General features: G+C 39.8%; 1 long non-coding RNA gene across 1 annotated transcript; it reads right to left on the bottom strand.

Annotated features, from left to right (window-relative positions):
- Positions 1 to 1,402: 1,402 nt before the first annotated feature.
- On the bottom strand, positions 1,403 to 20,805 carry LOC143440348 (uncharacterized). The gene is made up of 2 exons (XR_013108083.1): positions 20,584 to 20,805; positions 1,403 to 2,689 (listed from the first exon to the last, which is right to left on the bottom strand). It is a non-coding gene; the product is annotated as an uncharacterized LOC143440348 (long non-coding RNA).
- Positions 20,806 to 22,514: the final 1,709 nt, after the last annotated feature.

Here is a 22,514-nt window from a genome sequence, read left to right as displayed (position 1 = left end):
TGCCCAGAAATCAGCAACAATGGTCAGTTCAAATGCTGTTTGGGACATTCTGACACAATCTGGGGTGCACACTCTTGATGTGCAAGCAGAATTCTCTCCCCTTCTGTGCAGAACATGTATCCTGAGCCTATTATGTGTATAAACAATGGCATGTGTAATTACCTTTCTAGGGTGGCAATTATTCCTCAGAATCAACAACCAGAGTTAAAGCATGTTCCCCCAAAAGACATTGGGGATCAATTCTGGGTCAATTGCATCAGGCTTTGATTTATCGCATGGTGTCAGACTGTGTTTAAAAAAAGAAAGTTTTTTTTTTAAAAAAATACATTATGAGGTACAGGCTAAAGGTTTGACTCAAATTGGCTTGTTTCCAGATTTGCTTTCTCCCAATTGCTCTACACTTCCCCTATTCTCAAAACAACAGTGATTTCCTGGGTTTTTTTATCTGCTAGAGAGTGTGTTATTCAGGAATATTAAATACAATGAGTCTGGACTTCATCCAGATTTGATATGACTCTCTTACACATAGTCCATGGGCACATACATACGATATTAGCAATTTTTCTGAAATGTAGCTGAAGAATAGAGGGTGGAGGGATAGTAGATCAGGCTCCAGAGTACAGCTCTGGATGTGGATCCGTACGACTTGAGCTAGACACATGCCTCTGCAGTTGATGATGTCCGCTGACCAGGGATAGTGCAGTTTTTTTTAAATGAAAGTTGAGAGGATTCACATAAAGTACTTGTTCCCCACAAGTTCCTGATAAACAATGTGATTATTGTTCTACTAATAGGCCAATCACAGGAAGAAGAGTGCTGAGGGCCAGGGCAGAGGAAAATAGACATTAGCATAAATAACAAGGCTGAACCGTGACTCTAAAACACTCCTGATGAGGTCCAGGTGACTAGACTGTATAAAAAAAAATTCTCTTTATTTAGTCATTTTCTCAGTATATTGACCATAAAGTACAAACCAATAAAGGTGCGATTCTACTAGACTCCTCTCTCTCTCTCTCTTTAATACATTCTTAAAAGAGCCATAGTGTGAAAGGCTACTTTACATTCCATAATCATACATGTGTGCTAAATAAAGACCTAGTTTTCACTAAGTTCTGTGCTAAGTAGAAATTTGTAATGTAGAGATGAACTCTCTAAAGGTGTCTCTCGCAGCAGGTAATAATCATGCAGTTTGGTATAACGCAAATAGATAACTAAGAATTCCTCATGACCAGGAGCTTGGCGGTAGGACAATCCATCCTATGCCTGAAGTTACTAGCTAAATTAGAGCTCTTCCTTACCAAGAATAAACTAATAATGCCTTAAAATTAAAAGAAAGGAAATAGTATAATTTTCACCAGTCAGCAATGAAGTGGTACATCCAAAGAACACGTGAGACTCGTCATACAGGGGCAACATTGTTTATTTAACAAGGTTCAAGCAACAGTACTCACTTCTCAAGCAGCACACAGTGTTATTGACAGTTGGTATTGGCAGATTAATTAAGAAGTCGGTTGATGATGTTGTAAAAAGTGTAGGCATGTTTTCAATTATATGGACACTGTTCAAAACAACATTGGCTGCTGCTAGCTCATCCTTATGAAAATAGGTCACAAACACTATAGGATGCCCAATGTCTCTGCTCATATCAGTATCTTAACATTGAAAAAGTAATGACTTGTTCTCATGTCAGATATAGCTTTTTAGTAAACTGTACCGTTATTCTAGCTATGGGAGACAACAGACGAATACTTATAAAAATTTCTCAGCCAGATGTTTAAAGTATTTTTTTTTTTGCCAGAAGTTTTGTTTCTTTCTGTCCAGTCTTGGATCTATGAGTCGCAACCCCCAGAGTTTATCTAGATATTCCTCTTATCATCATTATCTCACTCAGAATGGTGGGTATGAGAACATAGCAGGTAGGTGCCTCTAGAGACGAGAGGTGTAACTCACCTCTCCCCTCTCAGGAAATGTATGAGTTTTCCAGCAGACCACCTACACGTATAGCTAATTTGACTTCAAATTAGCTCAAAACTGTATGGCTATAGAGTGTTCAGACAATTTAGTGAATAAAGAAAATAGATTTTATTCCGCCACTGTAAAATAATAAAATAAAACAGTAAAGGATTAAAATGACTTGAATTTCTCAGAATGGTTTGCTATTGTTATGCTATGTCCCACTTTGTTTCTCATTAATGAAGTTTAAAATATTTACAGATTCTATCCATTTGTGTCTTGCATTGGAGAACATTTTAATTATGAACAGAAGAAAGAAATGTGCATCCTGAAACTAATTGTGGCATCATTGTAGGCAGGCCCTATCTTCTCATTTTCTCTCCTATCTTTTGTACAGTGACTTGTACATAGTAAGCACTCTAATAACTTGAAAGCTAATGAATGTCTCAGTCCACATCAATTTGGAAGGGTTGTATTGACTGAGCAGCAGCTGAGATGGGGTGGCTTCAACTGCTGTGGATTTCAGGCAAGGGAGGCATACTGTCTGGGAGATTTCCTTTACAAGCTTTGTTAACAAGCCTTTGCTGACCACTGGCATTCTCAAAGTCTTGATTTGTTTCCATTTCTGCTGAAGGTAACAAGATGAGCCTCCAATGGTTCTATTTCCAACCAGATTAGGATAAAAGGTGGTTTGAAGCACCTGTGGCTTTCTGACCCAGTCCAGGCAGCAGTATATCTGTGAACAAAATAGGAACCAATTATTTATCCATTTCTTACTGAGAACTTTCAGAAGTATCAAAGTTGGCCTTTTGCTGATCATTAAAATGAAGTTCAACATTTCAAAACACAATGAGAATCATACTATTTAAATCTTTCTTTTTCTACATCAAATAACAATTTTAAATTTCATCCCAACCCCAGGTGTAGATCTAAACTGAATAAAGTCAGAAACCCCATATCCTATATGTTTTGGAAATAAATATCCCCTGGCTGATAAGCATTTTGTATTCTATATCTGCCCACTTGAAGCCTCATGCCTTACCCTTTTATGAATGTAAAGGCCCTGCCTGCAGCCTGTCATACTGCACCATGAAAATGGCTGAGAGCTTTCACAAGGCGGGAGCCATGTTCAACCAAGTTCTATCTTATCAGACAAGCAAGAGACCAGGGGTTCTAACATATCAGTCATTAATTGCAACAAGAAATGTCTTATGAGAGTGGCATGGCATGAGTCAGCAGCGTCCCACAGAGGGTTTTCCTTCATGTCTGTACACACTTACATCAATAAGACCACTTTGGACTAGGAAAGATAGATGTCTTTTTTCTTTGTTTCTATTTTTCTTTTATTGAAAGTAGATTTTTTATACAGTATATTTTAATTATATTCTTTCTTTATCCAACTCCTCTCTATTCTCCCCACCTTCCCTCACATCCAAATCCACACTTTTTTTCTCCCTCTCCTGAGGTAAAAAAAAAAAAAAAAAAGGCAGGTACTCAAAAAAATAATAATAAAATAGAATAAAGCATAGAAACACTGGAATAGGACAAAGCAAACAAACAATCAAAAAAGAGCCAAAAAAAAAAAAAAAAAAAAAAAAAAACATGTAGGCAAAAGACATATGACTGAACACAAAGGACCTGTAATGTTTTAAAATAATAGTTTTTAAAGAGACTATTCTATGTGTCTCTGTGCTCTCTGAAATGTCCCTGCAGGGTAAGATTCCAAGAACCAAAAAACAAGTTTAGCTTTAACAGAATTAATTTATTTACTAATTTACCTTATTTGGATCTTTTCAAAGTAGACCGGAGAACTTATATTTGTGCAAACATTTAAACTCTATAATAACCAAGAACTGCAAATAAAGTTCTAGATCAGAATTTTTTATGATTCATGTATTGACTGTATGCTCACTTGACCCTCAGCTCATGAGTAAAGCTGCCATGTGACTTGAGAATTTATAATCCATCTTTGTCTGTTTTAGCAAACTTGTCACAGAACCCTATTCACTTCTTAATTTGAAATGCTATTTTCATTTCAAACCTACTTTCTCCTACAGTTTTTAACACTCCTCCTTCCTTGATGAGGCACTGTCCTAAGGTTGGAATATAACAAGTTCCTGGCTTAGCCTATGTGACCTCTGTTGTCATCTTACCTCTGGCTAAATAGCACTACCTCCATCGCAGCTATGAACTGGGTCCCTAGACTATTCCTTAAATGGCCCAGTACTCTTGTCCTCTAAGCCTTTGCCATCACTACAGGCCATAGAGAAGCCCACCAGATGGAATGAAACTTGTTATCCAGCAAAACATTTGGAATTGTTCTGCATGCACATTGCTTCACCATTTCTCTGTTTTCTCCCATTGTTAGACATGTTAGCTTAATCCATTAAAATGGCTTCTCCCCTCACTAACCTTCCTCCTCCCAACAATTCAAGTGTCTTCATGACACAGTTTTCCAATTCTAGTCTATGACCTGAGTTATTGACAGGGTTCAGCTATGATAAGGTTACTAACTACAACAATAGTGCCACTCCTCATTCTGTATCTCTCCTGCTACCCACAGCCTACTAAGCCAAATTTTGATAAATTGAACCTCCTCATAAATCAGTCACTGAATGAATCAAGGGATTATCATATCCTCTTGGGCATTGAAGTTTGGATTTCTGCCAGTCCTAGTGAGGCTAGGCATCAGACCATAATCCACCTAACCTTGGCTTCTTCCCATACATGGAAGCCTATGCCTAGCCTAGATAAATCATATTGTGCTTTTATAATATTAATATATAGCTACATATATTCATCACTTGTTAATTTATTCTGACTTAGCTTCATAAAATAGTGAAGAAGCTAGCACTGACTTTATTTTTATAACAATAAATACTTTATGGATGATAGGCAGATCAGTTGGTAAAGAACTTTGCTCATAAGCATAAGTACCTGATCCTGGATCCCTAGAACCCACATAGAAATCCAGGCACAGTGGTACATGCCTGCAAAACAGAGTTCACAAAGCAGCTACCATAGCTTTCTGGTCAAGTTCCAAGGCAATGACAGCCCTTATATCAAACAAAAATGGTGGTAAGAACTTAATGACCAACACCGGAGGCTACCCTCTGACTTCTACATGCATATCATCTATGTGCACACCCACATCCATATGTGTGTGCACAGAAACACATACATAGTCATTAAACAACATGGATTTCTATGGTCTAACATCGACCTGGGTCCTGAGATTCTCTACTTTCCTATTCTATCTTACTACATGAAATCTGCTTCTAGCACACAAGTCTACTGACCTTTCAATATTCGAAATCTCTTTTCACAGCCTCTTCTCTGAATTCTTTTATCTTTTGGCACTCCAATTACAATATAATCTTTTAAAAAGTCCATTCAAAACAAGTCTAAACTAATTTATCCCTCTAATCCTCTAATTTATCCCAAACTAATGGATCCATCTGGAAACTGTACAATGCAGTTTAGCCCTTGGTTCTCATTAAGAATCTACTATATGTTATTCCTCTAAATAGATATTAGCTCTATAAGAACTCAGATAAAGGTCACTTTGTGTACTTGGTGCTGACCGTTAGAAGCAGGAGACCAAAGTTCCCTTCATCTTCTCACTCCCCCAGCTTTAACTACCCTGCCTCTAAGAACAAAAAGACGTAGTACCAATACATCAACTTGAGACAAAAGATCAAAGCATTGGCTACTGTAGGCTGCCAAGGTTCTGAAGGTCCATCTCAATTCAACTAATATCAAAGAATCATTTCAACAAATGTGTCTTACTTCCTTTTTTCCTTTAGTAAATAGTAAACATGTAAACTTTATAAGAATAGACCAAAAATTCTGAAAAACTAAAGTTCTAAGCCAAAGTTGTTCATGATTCATATACTGAAAAACATTTCACTTGGAACCTTAAAGTTTTCTATGAAGCCATTTCTCTAAGTGCACATTTTGACAACATAAATCTTCAAGTCTGAGATCTTGTGGGGAGTAAGGATGTAAGCAAGACAAATCCTGAGGGCTTCTACAAGCCTTTCTGCCAAATGGGAAAGCCAGTGGACTTTCTGATGCAAAAAATTTGCATCAGTACTTGCAGATGGCCAAATTTACTGTAGAATCATGTAATATTCATGACATTTCACAAATTTTGAATATTTCAATATATCATCCACATAGCGCATACATATATACATGTCCTTGATAATATGGGACTTAAAAAGAAGTGGTCAGTGTCCTAGGCATCTCCTAAAGCCATAGGGTCCTCTGTTATTTGAACATATCTGTGAACAGAACATTTTCTTTGAAATAATGCTTTTTTTTACCATGTTTGACAGAGATTGCCAATTGTTCAATTTTCCCCTAAATTTTAACTGGATCATAGCTACAAAGATGATTTTAGATCTTTATGGCATTAGGTAAAGTGACTAGACAGCAGGAGTAGAGTTTGCTGACATATTAGTAAACCAATATCCAGGAATAACAAAGGAATAAGGTATATGTTCTGTGTTTTCCTTGAGTAACAGTTGAAACATAGGCACTCCCAGGATGATACAGTAGCCCCTTGTGTTGGTGAGCTCCTTCTATCTTGTTGAAAAAATTGGGGTTTCTTAATCAAGTTACAGGTCAGGCTACTTTTTAAAAATATAGTACCTACTTTTGTTTACGTACTTCTGTCCCGGGGAATTAATGCTGTGAAGAGACACCATGATCAAGGCAACTCTTTTTTTTAATTAATTTTTTTATTGGATACTTTATTTACATTTCAGATGTTGTCCCCTTTCCCATTCCTCCCACCCAGAAGCCCCCTATTCCATCCCCCTCCTCTTGCTTCTATGAGGATATGCCCCCACCCACCCACCCACTCCCACCTCCCTGCCCTCGAATTCCCCCACACTGGGGTATCCAGCCTTCATGAGACAAAGGACCTCCTCTCCCACCTATGCCAGACAAGGCCATCCTTCCTTACATATACAGCTGAAGCTATAGGTGTGCTCCCAGGCTGGTGATTTAAACCCTGGGAGCTCTGGTTGGTTGGTACTGTTGCTTTCCCCATGGGACCACAAACCCCTTCAGCTCCTTCAGTCTTCTCTCTAACTCCTCCATTGGGAACTTGCTGATCAGTTCAAATGGCTAGCTGTGAGCATCCAGACAAGGAGAAATCTTATAAAGGAAAACATTTAATTAGTCATAGCTTATAGTTTCAGAGGTTAGTCCAGTCTAGTAGTGATGGGAAGCATGTCAACATGCAGGCAGACATGGTGCTGGAGGAGCCAAGAGTTCTACATCTTAATCTGCAGGCAGCAGAAGGGGACTGTGCCTACACTGGACTTATCTTGAGCATATGTAAGACCTCAAAGCTCAACTCCAAAGTGACACACTTCCTCCAACAAGCCCATACCTCTTATAGTACCACTCCCTATAAGCTAAGCATTCGAAAATGTGAGTCTATGAGACCATACCTAACCAAACTACGTTAGCACCAGAGTTTCAGTTCTAAACTTGGAGCCACCCAACTTTGAACAAACTTCGTAAATTTGATTACCTTATTTTGTTTGGTTGTTTGTTTGGTTGGTTGGTTGTTTTGCTATATCTACTTCATAGGATTGATAACAACCTGTTGTTGTTATCGCCATATCTCCAGCTTTTGAAACTATTCCTACAAGTAAGTCAGTATTTGATAAATAAAAATGATAACCTAACTAGCAAGGCATGTCCAGTCTAGACAAATAATGCTGTAGTTTAATAGCATTTTCAACAGAGATCTCATATAGTACAAGTAGTAAAATGGTGTATGCCCTCAAGTCTTTAATAACATGACCTAACAAATGATTAATTTTTCAGATTCATTAGTTTATATATTAAATAACCCACATTAAACCACTGATTGTTAACAAACTAAAAAAAAGTGAAAATATTTATTTATTATATGTGCCTATGTACACTGCAGTGGATATATGTGCACCTTGTGCATTCAGGTTCCTGCAGATGTCAGAAGAGAATATCAGTCCTAGGAACTGGAGTTACAAGAAGTTGTCAGCAACCCAATGTGATTAATGGAACCCAAATCTGGGGTTCTCTGTAAGAGCAGCAGTTCCTCTTAATGTTCAAATCATCTTCCAGCTCATAACCACTTTTTCATGACCTACTTAACTTCATTAGCCCTAGAAAACCAAAAGCACATAGCCGCAATCCTGCCCTCTCCTGCCCCCATACGTTATCATTACAAGTTTCTGTTGTTCATATATGATCATAAACCCTGATTTTTATAAAATGTTTATGAGTATGAATTTGTATTGCCATTGTACAGAATCTCAAGAAAAAAAATTCTTCTGTTATTACAAGGAAAACTGGCATTTCATGAATCTACAAAGATAGCATGAATGAGAATTTTCAGAAAAAAAAAAAAACAATACATTTTGCTTCTGTTGAAGAGTTCTTAATAAACATGCATTTTTGGCTGCTTCCATTTCGCTGTGAGAAATACCCATTTTCCAGGCACCTGAATAATTCAGCCAAATCGGTTGAAGAGATGGATTCTACAAAGTATGTAAGCCTGTCATTAAAGAATGGATAGAGTATAGTCTCATGCAGGACCTGGCAATTCTGTAATCTCAACATAGATTGGTTTTTTTCTCCAAGTGAATGTTATGAGCTAGTGAGAGATCCATACTTTTGTCTACTCAAATACAAAGTTCCATCTCTTTCTAGCTAATATAAAGTCCTTTGGTAAAGGACACACATACTATACAGAACCTATAGTGCAGCAATTTATATATAACTTATGCTTAAAGTTTTAAATATTATTTTCTCCTTTTACTCATATTTAATCACCATTACTACTTCACTATAGTTTGTTGCTGGTATGTTGAAACTATCACCTGGGATGGAGATTATACCTAGAGTATATTCATTAATGAAGATGAACTTAATGAATAGAGAGTCAAAAGAATGGAGACCTTGGGACTAGAGAGTGGGTCAGAGGTTAAGAGCTCATAGTGCTTTTGCAAAGAACCCAAGTTGGGCTCCCAGAATCCATATCAGGTGGATTCAAAACCATCTGTATCTCCAGTTTCAGAAGGTCCAAACCATCTTCTGGTCTCTACGGGCACCTGCACACGTGAATATATCCACACATAGACATACTTATACACATTACTAAAAATAAATCTTCCAAAAATTAATGGAGAACTGTCAAGACATCACAGAACTAGCAACAGCAGAAAAGAGAGTATTTACTCTACTGTTGCTGAGCTAGCCACATTATATGCATAATTTCATTTAATCATTGTGAGATTCTTAGAGCAGATGTTGCTATGGGTTGAGGGTTTTTGCTGTCCAAAATTCATGCTTAAATTTAATTGTCATTCTGGTAGCACTAACAAGCAAGATTTTAGAATGGTAAGTAGTGTACATTTGTAGGAAATTCATTCTCAGGGTTGGGACTGGTATTATCATATTCGAAGATGTTTTACTCTCATCTCCTCTCTTCTGTGAAGCCCTCTTCTGTTTCTCTCCTCTCTCCTATCATGTGACAAAGCAGCAAAAAGACCTTTATCAGTTCTACTGATAAAGTGAAAATCCAATAACCTCACCCACTGGTCTGGGTAACAAGTTGGCCATCTTCACTCTCCTTCCTGTCCTCCATCACAATTTACATAGTTTTATCCCCATCCCTGTAGCAGACACTTCCAGGGGACTGTCCTCTCTCACTCCATCTCCATTCCTGGGAATTCCATTGAATCACAGAGTAGGCCCAAGTTTCTTCCTTCCTGTGGATTCTCTCAGCCCACACCTTCTAGCCAATCCCTATTCCTCCTTGTCATGCATTGATACTTAGAAACACTTCTACCCAGGATCTCCAAAGGCCACACCTGTCAGGGACTCAGAAGCACTTCCTGTCATGTAAAATACAGCTCCCACATTTTTTGTAGATTCAGAGAGGGCAGGCAACACAAGCCCAAGGAATGAAACACCCACCTCAAAAAGTCAATATCAAATAGCAATGCCTAAAATCACAATCATCCCAGTACCAGATAATGAGACACCAGTGCAGAAAACCCAATCATAGCCAAGACAATCTGCCAGGAACCCTGCTACTATTGTCCTAAAAAATGCAATATAGCTGAAATACACAACAAGAACTTCAAAATAGCTAATACAAATTCAAGGGCCTTGAAGAGAATATTAATAAAGCACCTAAAGAGTGCTTTAAACCAAATAGCATACACAGGCTGGTCCAAGGACCCTAGCACATATGTAGCAGAGGACTGCCTTGTCTGGCCTCTGTGGGAGAAGATGCACCTAATTCTGTACAGACTTGATGCTCCAGATAAGGGGTTGGGGAAACACTCTCTCATAGGCAAAGGGGAGAGGAGATGTTGTGAAGAACTCTGGGAGGAGGAAACAGGAGATATTCTCCCTAGAGAATATTTGAGATATAAATAAGTAAAATACTTAATTTTAAAACTTAATAATAAAAACAAAAAAGAAATCTGTGAAAATACAAACAGTTCAATGAAATAATGGAAACAATTCAAGATGTGAAAATAGAAATAGAATCACTAAGGAAAACTCAGGCAAAGACAAAACTGAAAATGAAAATTTAAATAATCAACCCAAAATCTCAGAGACATTCCTCATAAGTAGAGTATATGACATGAAAGAAAAAATTTCAGACACTGAAAACAAGGTAAAAGAAATGGTTATCTCAGTCAAAAATATGTTAAATCTTTAAAAAAATAATCTATATATAAAACATCAAGTAAATCTGGGACACTATGAAAAGACTAAATCTGTGAATAATAGGATTAGAGAAAATAGGCCCAATAAGTGCACAAAAAATATTTTCAACAAGATCATAAATGAAAATTTTCCTAAGTTAGAATAGGTGCTTGGTTATCCAGGTACAAGAAGCATAGAGAGTACTAAATAAATGCCCCATGATACACAATAATCAAAACACTAAAACCAGGTGTGGTAGCTTTTAATCTCAGGACTCTTCTGAGAGTCCTTCTGGTCTCTAAGTTTGAGACTAGACTGGTCTACAGAGCCAGTTCCAGGACACCCAGGGCTTCACAGAAACCACATCTGGAAAAAAATTACAAGGAAAGAACCACTAAATATACAAAAAAAAAGAAACAACAAAAAATATTAAAAAGCTGAGAGGGAAAAAGACCAAGTTACATACCATAATAACACCAGACTTCTCAATGTAGAGGCTAAAAGCCAGAGGCCCTATACAGATGCTCTACACACTTTAAGAGACCACAAATTTCTTTCCAGATTACTGTATCCATCAAAACTATCAATCATAGTAGATCTAAAAAAGAGAAAACCAAATTCAAGCAGGGTAGATCTACAAACCCAGCTCTACAGACAGTGCTAGAAGGAAAAGTTCAGTGTGCAGAGTTAACCATATCTGAGAAAACACAAGGAATAAATAATCTCATACCTGCAAACCAAAAGAGGAGTGGAAACCCACACCACAGCATCAAAATAAGAGGGATCGATAGGCTCTGCTCACTGTTAACTCTCAGCATCAGTGATCTTAGTTCTCAAACAGAAAGATATAGAGAAGCTGATGAGACTAGAAAAAAAGTTGTTTTTCTGGTGCATTTAAGAAACACACCTTACTATCAAAGATAGATACAACCTGGTAAAATGATAGAAAAAGATGTTCTAAGCAAATGGATCCAAAAAGCAAGCCAATGTACCCATTTTAACATCTGGAAAAATAGACTAGAAACCAAAACTAATCAGAAAAGAGAAAGGGATTCTGCATACTCATCAAAGGGAAAATCCACAAAGAGGATACTATAATTCTAAATATTTAAAGACCAAATACAAGGGCACCAAAATTCATAAAAGAAACACAGTAACTAACATCACATATTTACCCTCACACAGTGATAGTGGCAGCCTTCAATACTCCACTCTCACCAATACACAAGTCATCGAGACAAAAAGAAACAGAGATGCAGAGATGTGCTGCAGTTAAATAGTATAAAATATGAAATAGGCCTAGTAGACATTTATAAAACATCACACACACACACACACACACAAGTATATTATCATCAGTTTATGGAGGTTTCTCCAAAATTGGATGTAGTAATTGGGCACAATGCAAGTCTCAACAGATATAAAAAAAAATTGATACGACACCCTGCATCCTATCTGACTACTATGGATTAAAGTAGAATACCCACAACAACTAAAGTTTACAAGTTCGTGAACACTAAAAATCTCACTACTGAATTTAAAAAAAAAATGGTAGAATTCTGTATTAAAACCATCTGAGGTGTTTTTTTTCTTTATTGTTGTTGTTATTGTTGTTGTTGGTGGTGGTGGTGGTATTGGTGTTAGTGGGTGGTGGTGGTGGTTGGGAGACTTTTAATGACTGCTTCTAGTTCCTTAGGGATTTTATAATTATTTAAACAGTTTACCTCATCTTGTTTTAACTTTGGTAAATAGTATCTATCTAGAAAATCATCCATTTTGTTCAGAATTCCCAGTGTTGTAGAGTACAGGGTTTTGAAGGAAGACATAATGATCAAAGCCTCAAGCAACAAGACCATGCTGGGGAGGATGTGGAACAAGGGGAACACTCTTCCACTGTTGGTGGGAGTACAAACTGGTACAGCCACTCTGGAAATAAATCTGGCCATTTCTCAGAAAAATGGGAATAGTTCTACCTCAGAACCCAGCTGTACCACTCCTGGGCATATATTCAAAATATGTTCCACTATACCATACTTGTTCCACTATGTTCATAGCAGTTTTATTCATAACAGCCAGAAACTGGAAACAACCCAGATGTCCCTCAACTGAAGAGTGGATACAGAAAATGTGGTGCATTTACACAATGAAGTACTACTCAGCCATTAAAAACAAGGACATTATGAAATTTGCAAGCAAATGGATGGAACTAGAAAATATCACCCTGAGTGAGGCAACCCAGATCCAAAATGACATGTATGGTATGTACTCAATTATAAGTGGACATTAGCCATAAAGTATAGGATACCCACAGTACAACCCACAAACCCGAAGAAGTTAAATAACAAGGAAGGCCCAAGGGAGGATGCTGAATATTACTCAGAAATGAAAATAAAATCGTCATCCAAGGTGGATGGAGGGAGGGAACTGGGTAGGATCAGGGAGGAGGATGAGAACCTGGGTAGAGATAAGGTGTAGGGAGAGCTGAGGAGAGAGGACCAGGAGAGTGAATGGAAATTGACCATGGGTGAGGGAAGAGATGCAATATCTAGGATGTGCCAGAGACCTGATATGGAGGAGGCTCCAAAGAATCTATGAGGATGACTCTAGCTGAGACTCCTAGCAGTGAAGGATAAGTGGCTGCCTCCTGTAGCCAGGCAGGATTCCCAGTGGAGAGATAAGGACTCCAACCCACCCACAAAACCTCTGACCCAAAATTTGTCCTACCGACAAGAAGTGCAGAGACAAAGATGGAGCAGAAACTGAGGCCAAATAATACCTGGCCCAACTTGAGGCTAATTCAATGGGCAAGAACCAATCCCTGACATTATTAATGATACTCTGTTATGCTCACAGACATGAGCATGAGCATCTGAATGATTAGTAGTCTACCGTTCCCTGAAAAAATGTGAGCCTGAGATAACCACTGATCTGGCGCAAGGCAGATCCAGATGAGCTCCCAGGGTGGGAAGCAAGCCCCCCAAGGGAGACTAGAAAAAACCTGAGAGAGACAACCTTCACAAGGGGCAGGCTGTGCAAAGAATGAACCCAAGACCACCACCAAACTTGACACCATAGGTCCTAGACAGAGAACTAACCTGAGTTAACCACTAGTCCAGTGTTGCACAGGAAGGGGAGAGGGGGTTGGGGGGGAAAGGGAAGATCATGCCTCAGATGACCCTTGCCCAGTTTCATAATGCACAAGGAGGGCATAGTACTCCTGAAACCACTCCTCAGAGAACCGCAGACACTCACAGACCCTAGGCTCCACTAAGAGAAGCAAGTAAGTGGTAGAGAAATGGAAGAGAGAGAGCAACAGGAGGATGTGGGCACAATAAGGAGAGGCAAAATTGAAGACTCGAGGGCAGTGAGGAACAGCCTGATGTTAGAAGCTGGTGATGCTACCTGGGACCATGGTTGAGTCCTGGCATGTGATGCCCCTGGGGGTCACATCTGGGTCCATGACCCTGCAGCAGCAGATATTTGTCATCACCAAGAGCCAGGCAGACATTCCTGGTCTGGCCTGCCACCCAGGAACATATTGATTTCTGAGGGATGCTCAGAACTGCCTTAACCTGGGCATTGTGAGAAAGCTGAACCTAGAGGCATGAGGCTGACCCCAACCCTATCTGTCTGTAGTACTAGGAAGAGTAAGCCCTGCACATTGCTGAGAGTTGCAGATGAGCAGGTCCTGAGGATGCAAACATGAGACAGCTAGCTCCATCACTTGCTTAAGAGAGCAGAACTGTCCCTGTCCCTCACAAGCTACCTCAGGGGAGTGGGTCCTGTTCCTACCTGAGCATCACAGTAGAGCTTACCCTGGTGGCTCGGGGTGGGGGCACCAGTTGGCCCCAGGGTGAGATCATAGGGGAGCTGGCCCCTGTCACTTGTCTGCAATGCACTGGCATGGTCCAGGGAGAGATGCCCCCCTGCTTGCTCCCTTGAGACATATGTCAGGCAGAAGAACTGGCCCTGAGGTCATCAGAGCCACTTACCTGCCACAGCACTTGGAATAGTTGGCCTACCCCAACACCTACTCCACTAAAGAACTGCTGGAGTGCATGAAGGAGCCATTCATACAGATCCAAAACTATAGGATCTCCTTGACACAAAGCAAGAGCAGGATATCTGAGAAACTCCCAGTGAAGTGGTTCCAGTACTGATAGTGTAGCAGAGACAAAATACAGTGTGAAATGAAAGGCTTAAATGAAGAAGGAGGAGAAAGAAGGAGTAAGGAGGAAATTCATGGAGGGACCATTTGAGAGGTCATATGAAAAACTACTAGAGTAGAAGTGTGTGTGTGTGTATACATAAATACATATGAAAGTAATACATCTATATATGTACATACATATACATATATACATATATACATATATACATATATACATATATACATATATACATATATACATATATACATATATACATATATACATATATACATATATACATATATACATATATACATATATACATATATACATATATACATATATACATATATATATGAAATCTAAATGAAACTACCATATAAAAGGGAAAATAGCTCCAACTAGTTTCTTCTGAGCACCAACTGAAGCCTCCAGTGCCAGGAACGGATTACATCTACTCAAGTTGCTGGCCAAAGAAACCATGAAAAACCCCCCAAGCAACTCAGACTATTGTCAAGGATTTTGGTTGCTCTCCACAAACTGATGGTAAAGCCCTGCTGATAAAGACAACATCAACATAGCTCCCTGAACATGGAGAAGTAGAGACAATGACTAACTAGAGCCTACCTCACACTGGCTAGGGTTCATAGTAGTCAAAGGACTCTACATGCTACCAGAGAAGAGTAAACAGTACACAGCCACAGACTCTGATATATGGTGGTGAGATATCTACATGATACACTGGTGCAATAGTGGCCTAAATGCTGCAGGAGTAACCAACCACTCTCTGATTGGAACTGGGACTCATTCTATGAGACTGAACCCATGTCTAACACTGTTCAAGTAGACAAGAATCTCACACTAGATAGGAATGGACCTAGAAGAAAACAGTATACTATTGTTTTGCTAAATGAATGTAGCAATAAAATGACTCCTAATGACATTCTGCTATACCCATAGATCAATATCTCACCCAACCATTATCAGAGAAGCCAATATAGAGCCCTGTGAATATATAATGTGGAGAGAATGAGGGATTATGAAACATTCAGTCCTAATGAGATATCTTCATCAAAACTTCCCATGAGAAAGATTATAAGACAGCAGGAAACATGCTTTACAGCCATATCAGGACTGAGGCACATGTGACCTACCAGAGATCACAGCAGCATACACAGGGCCTACAAAGGATCAGGCCAAAGGGGGAAATAGACATTCTCCCAAAGAAAAAATTTGTTTACTCCAGTGTAGTGTAACAGAGTATACAAACCACAGGTAAGGGCAAGCCTCATGCCCAGAAGTAGATGGCAGATATTTTGTCTCATAATGCTTTGCTTGGACATTTTTTCCTTAATGGTCTTTTTCATCTATATTATGGTTTCTGATTATGTGTTTCTATGGGTTTTGTGTGTGTATGTGTGTGAGAGTGTGAGAGTGTGTGCGTGAGTATGGGTGTATGTGTGTGTTGTGTGTTTCTCATGCTTTTTCTTTCTTTTTTTTTTTTTTTATTTTAGTTTGATTTGCCTGCCTGGTTTCTAAACAGAGAGAAAAGGAAGTGAAGTTGGCAGCATGGGATGTTGTAAGAAGCTGGGGGTAGATGAGGGAACAGAAACTATAATCAGAATATATCATATGGGGAAAATTATTTCCAATAAGAATAACCTAACAAATTAATTAAAGAAAACTTTATTACATGTTAGCACTTGGATCCCAGAACTGTGGTTAAATTTCTATTCCTTGTAAATGATCCAATCTCAAGCACCAGAAACAGAGTAAAGTGGGATTGACTTCTGGTTTTTATAAATTAAAAATCAAAAGTTGAGACATGACCTGCCTGGAATACACAACTACTTCTATACCTGTGTTTGACTGAATGCAGTTCTGCTCCTTACAATCGCTCCGAAGTAAAGCACAATACCAGGTGAAGTGACTGAACTCCCACTTAATCAAGGAAGCTTGCTTGAGTCAAAGAATGGGAAGTATTTGAAACAGTTTACCACTTATTTTAGGAATACAATAATTGCCTAATACTTACAAAGTAACATCTTCATACTAGGTATTTTGTATGCATTAAACCTAACCCTCAGAGCCACCCCATAAAGCAGATAACTATCTCTATTTTACAGAAGGGGGAATACTTGGAGAAACTGAGATCACAGAGCTGGTAAGGATCCTCAACTTCGCACTCTCCCATTCTGCCCTGCCACTTCATTACCTCTCTTACAAGGCTTTTCTCTAAGAGACGTCAAGAGTCTGCTTTTTACAATAATGGTGACATCCCTACAGTTTTTTTTATTAGCCCAGCAAAACTTCAGTTTAGGCACAATGCAAAAGTAAACTTTAACCCAAGCCCTGCCCTCATTTTCATAAACCCAAAGTTTAGTGAGGTCCAAGTTAATGGCTTTTACTGTATATGGAAAGAGTTTAATAGTCACTTAGCCCTGCTCTGTCTCCATTAGCCAATCTAGAAAGCCTCACAGAGATGAAAGAAGGGAGAGCAGGGACCTCAAACTATAATAGACAAGGAGTGCCTGGAATTTGTTCTTCAGCAAAAATCAGAATATAAAATGGTCAATCTATAACAACAAGCTGAAGCCAACAAGTTTAAGTGTTCTATTCATCAATTAGAGAAATTACCCTAATCAGATGCCATATTAAGAATTATACCCATAGAGAATCAGCAGTCATAATTAAAAGTCCATTTTGAATCTCCTTGGTGTGCAATGAAATGATTTAACACAGCCAGACTGCCCGATCCTTTCCATGGTGTTGTAGAAATGAACACATCACATGATCACGTGATCATGTGATCATCCCTGGCTGTTTAACAGGGCTGTCTCTGCTGCTCTTGCTACATCTTTTTCTAATGCAGATATGTTTTCTCATGTGTACCCAAGATGTGACAGCCCATCAAGCACTTATCTGCAACCCTGGTCCCATTGATCCCACAACTGGATGTATGTGAGTCTCTCTGACACAGGCTGCGAATATTCCAAATAAATCATATGCACCTTTGGAGTGGGGCACTTTTAGAATTCAAAATCCCACACCTTTGTCTTGACAATACTTTGCAAAGAGCCCTCTGCAAAGCAATAGGCCTGGGGCACAAGCAAAGCAATGCAGATGAAGGGCAGCCCTTCTTGTCTTTCTGGCCTGAGGCTCTGAGGCAAAGGATAGAGTGAGGTTGTTTGAAGCCAGCCAGGACTCTCAAAGGTCTTTATTTGGCTTCCTGGTATTAAGCTATCCAGGGTTTCCTTGGTCAGTTTGTTGTCCAGGACATGTGGAGTGGATTAATCCTCCATAGCCACTTTAAATAAAGTATACGTTTTTCTACTATGTAGTGTACAATATTCCAACTATCTAGGGCTTCTATAATTTGATAATCTCTTGTCTTCTTTTGTTTTGTTGCTTTATCAAGCAGGCACACCACACTATCACCATAGGATTCAGTCTTTCTGTTTTACTTCCAACTCATTTGGCCAGTGCATCATGACTACAAGATGGTGAAGTCAAATCTCTGGAGTTTTCAAAGTCATGGCAGGAAGAGAAAGTTGCTTCCAGCGAGACAGGACAAACAACCACTGGGCTCTCATGACCCTTTCTAACCAAAGAGCTTCTGCTTGTTAATTAAACAGTTAATTAAGCACTTGAGTCTTATGTGAGATTACAGAAATTCCATTTAGAAGATTCTAATAATATCAGAAATTAACAAAATCAAAAGTGCTATCATGTTTACTGCAGCAAAACATAATACATGAAAGAGAATTGTTATTCTCTTTAGATAATACATAAATTATTATTATTCTCTCTGGATAATACATAATAAAGTATAGATGGGAAACCAGAATGCAACCTGCTGTTGCTGCTTGAGGCCAGAGTAGGAGGTAGTTTAATAGGAAAGCTCAAACTCACCTGTATACAGACTGCATAACTAAGCCATCTTGGTAAGACAGGCAGTGTGGCCCTTCCCTTAGAGACAATGTGTGACTTGGTGAGAAAGCCCTCTTCAGTGGAGACATGTGGTGACATTTACTTGAGGTCTCCCAGGTAGCCATCACCAACTTTTAAATGGGCAAGGTACTCCCTTATGGGGCAGAGTAAGAGTCAAGGCAGCTGAATTCAGGCTGCAAACTGTTAAAGAGTTCTTTTTAAATTTCTTACAAGGTGGTCAGCAACACTGCAAAACTGACAAATGAAGAGATGGAATTGCAGCAAGAGTCTATGCTGCACGGAGAACCCATGGCCTGCCAGGGTACAGAGACACTGCACAGAGTGAGCAGAATCAGTGGAAGGCTATCTGTGTTCATGTCCTGCTGTCCGTTTACTGACTTCATCTAGAACACAGAGTGCAGCAAAACACCAGAAACAAGGCCTACTTGAAAATGGTTGGTCGAACTTTAAAACTTCAGAAATGTTATAATTTGGCATCTACAAGACATTGTTTAGGTTAGTGCTTGTGTATGTATACACAATGCCTTCTGTATCATTTAATCTCCAGGCTCACTGTCGGTTGGTTTCCATACTCCTTTGTCTCCAGAAACTCCACAGAATAATTTTATTTTTCCCTAAATAAGAGTGGTTTAAGCTTGACTGGCCTTTTGAACTATTTTGTTCTGGTTACAATTATACCACATTCTCCAAGTCACAATGCAGCATAAAGTAAAATCCAACGGACCAAATAAATTCGAGGAGAGATTTATGCTCTAAAAATCTGGCTTCGGACTTTTATCTGAAAATGACTAAACTTTCTCACTGGAAAGGCGTCTGGGGAAAGTTCCCACTGATGTGTTTCGTTGCCAGAGTTTCAGTGGCCGCGCGGAAGTCCTAGAAAGACGACACGGCTCCTTCTGCTGAACAGATCTCCCTGAGTTAAAAGAACTTGAAACGTTCCACGCCTTTCAACCGCCCCCAAAGTTATATGCTTTATCAGATTTTAAAGTTACTCCAAGCCTCCTTGTGGTTTCAAGCTTCTCTGCCTGGCTATCTTCACAGCCGCTGGCCTCTCCTAACAGCTTTTGACGTCATTCGGGCTTTGCAAACTGTGTGCTACAACCCTTGCTCAGACTTCCCAGCTGCCATTAAAGTTATACTGCATTTGGTTAAGTGTGGAGGCTGGCACCGAAGAGGATCCATAATGGTGATTATCATGCAAATCAGCCTCCCGCAAGTCAGGCTCCTCCTTGGAGGCCTTGCAGCTTGGCTTCCCCCAGTGCCGCCCCATTGTCCCCAGGATAAAGCTAACTGCTCGCTCGGCTACTAACTCTGGACGGCTCCGAGACGAGTTCTCCTGACAGAGATTAGTGGGCAGCAATGAATCTTTCACTTGTGGTAGAAATATGATTTTATTTAAGAAAATAACCATCCATAATTGGGCTTCTGTCGCTTTAAATTTTAATGGGGAGAGTACTGTGGAGGCTGAGGAACTTTAAATTACGGCTTTCAGAAGCTTCTCACTGAATCTTTCAATTATTCTCTGTAAGTACTTTCTCAAAGCATGTGCCACCATGACATTGATATCACAATTCAAATCTAAATTCAAAACTGACTGCAAGGCTATGAGCTATGTGCTGGCGTGCGGGCTGACTCGTTTTATCTCTGAACATCTGACGAGGCGAATCAAGAGGCGCTCTCTCAGAGCCCAGCCAGCTGTTTGCCAAATATTCAAATACCCTGGCATGCACAAGAGCCTTTCAGATTTCCCCACATCAAAATTAACGACGACCCCCTATTTCCCCATTAGTTTCTGGCTCACCTCCATCCTTTCTCGCAGGCCCGCCTGCCTCACTCTGCTAAGTGCTGTTCGATGCTCGCTCACCTCTAGATTCCTGGCTCCAGCAGCGGACCCAGTGTGTGCTGCAGGATGTCTGCAGTTCAGACAAAACAACGGAGAGCAGTTTGCAAGCCTGTGTTTCCTTGAAGTAAATCTGAAAGGGTGGCTGGACTGATACTTGCTGCAATCGGAGTATAGAAACAGAGAGTGCATGGCTTTCCTTAAACTGCATCATTAAGCTGGAGCAGAAAATGGACCGGGAAAGACCATAGCAAGGGTATTGGGAAAACCTTTCCTTTCTTCTACTTAAGTGTCTTAACGTCCTTGTTACAAACCCATTTTCTTTCATTGTTTTAATATCTGCAGATTAAAGCAAGTCACCAAAATAGATCCATTTAATTAATTATAGTTCTAACTGTAGACTTTCAATTATTTCAAAATGTGTCCCTGACCTCAGCCTATGCCATTCCATGTTTACAACTGTAAACAACTAAATCCAGCTGCTCTCACTAACATAAGGAAAGACACTCCATCTCCTCCCTCACATGTTAAAGGTCCTGAAGCAATTTTCCTCAGCAAGACTCCCTGGGGACAACTAAGAGAACACTGTGGATTTCAAAGTATGCTGGGCATGGGGAGTTTAAGGCAGAAACAGACCAAGGTACCATTGACTCAGGACAACAGTCTCCACCCTTATGGCTGCTAGCAGTCCCGAAACTGGACATCAAATCCAGGTGGAACTGATCCAGGCATTTTTTTTTTTTTTTATTCCTTCTTGGAAAGCCACTTCTTGACATGTCCATTTCCTGTGATGTGTTTATGCTCGGACAGAAGGGGCACAGCAGGAATGCTTTAGGGGAACACTGAGGGGGAAGCTGCTCTCACAGGAGCCCTGAATGCCAGATGTCAAACGAACCAGCTTATGCTACAGAGAGTTCTCCATGCAAGCTGCTAGGAACATCAAATCATGTCTGAGAATTCCTGACATGGGGTCTTTCCTTAGCTTATGTAAAACTAGATGGAAAAAATCATTAATTTGAAAAATAATATTAACAATAAAAGAAACCTTAAATTAAAGCATACAAATTACCTGGAAACCAGAAAGGCTGATGGTGTTCCAATTCTGCCAAGGAGGGTCTTCCTAAGTGTGGGGAGCTGACAGAAGGCGGCTCTCATCCTTGCAGCCATCTTGAGCCATATACCCTGACAAGAGACTTGATTACAACAGCCTACAACAGCTGAGCACACTCTCATAACATCTTGTTTTAGATACCCAGGATTTTCCCTTGGGTGCTTGAGACTTAAAGGTGTGATTTAGAGCCAAGACTTAAGGGCGTGACTTAAAGGTGTGATTTAGAGATAAGACCTAAGGGCATGACTTAAAGGAGTGACTTAGAAGTGAGACATATAAAAGGTGAGAAGCAGACAAAAGAAATTATTAGATACTTGAGACTTGGAAAGAGAACTAGGAATTAGACACTTGTACTTGGAAGAGTCTCGAGACTAGAACTTGGAACTAGAAACTTGGAACTTGGAGGCACTAGGGACTAGGAACTCAAGACTTGGGACTTGGACTAGGAAGAGAGACTGAAGAATAGACGGGATTGAATCCCACTCTGTCTGGTCTCCAATCCTCAAATCTGTCCTCTCTCTTTTGCTGAACCCTGACCCCCGGACCGGAGCAGCCTGGGGCAGTGTGGGCTCTAACAATTTAGCCCCCAAGGCTTTTGGCAGTGTGGGTCGAACATTGATAGAGTGGTCCCCGACATTTTGGCCCCTAATGTGGGGCAGAGTGGTCCTCAACACCTAGGTGCCCTATGTATCACATGCCACAGTTTCCCAAAACAGGCCTTGCACTCAGATCAGGCTGCCACACAGAGCAAGATCATTCCTAGAATACTGGCCATGGAGAC

The sequence above is a fragment of the Arvicanthis niloticus genome, chromosome 29 (assembly GCF_011762505.2).
Source record: "Arvicanthis niloticus isolate mArvNil1 chromosome 29, mArvNil1.pat.X, whole genome shotgun sequence".
NCBI classification, from domain to species: domain Eukaryota; kingdom Metazoa; phylum Chordata; class Mammalia; order Rodentia; family Muridae; genus Arvicanthis; species Arvicanthis niloticus.
This window is presented reverse-complemented; position numbering and strand designations above follow the sequence as displayed.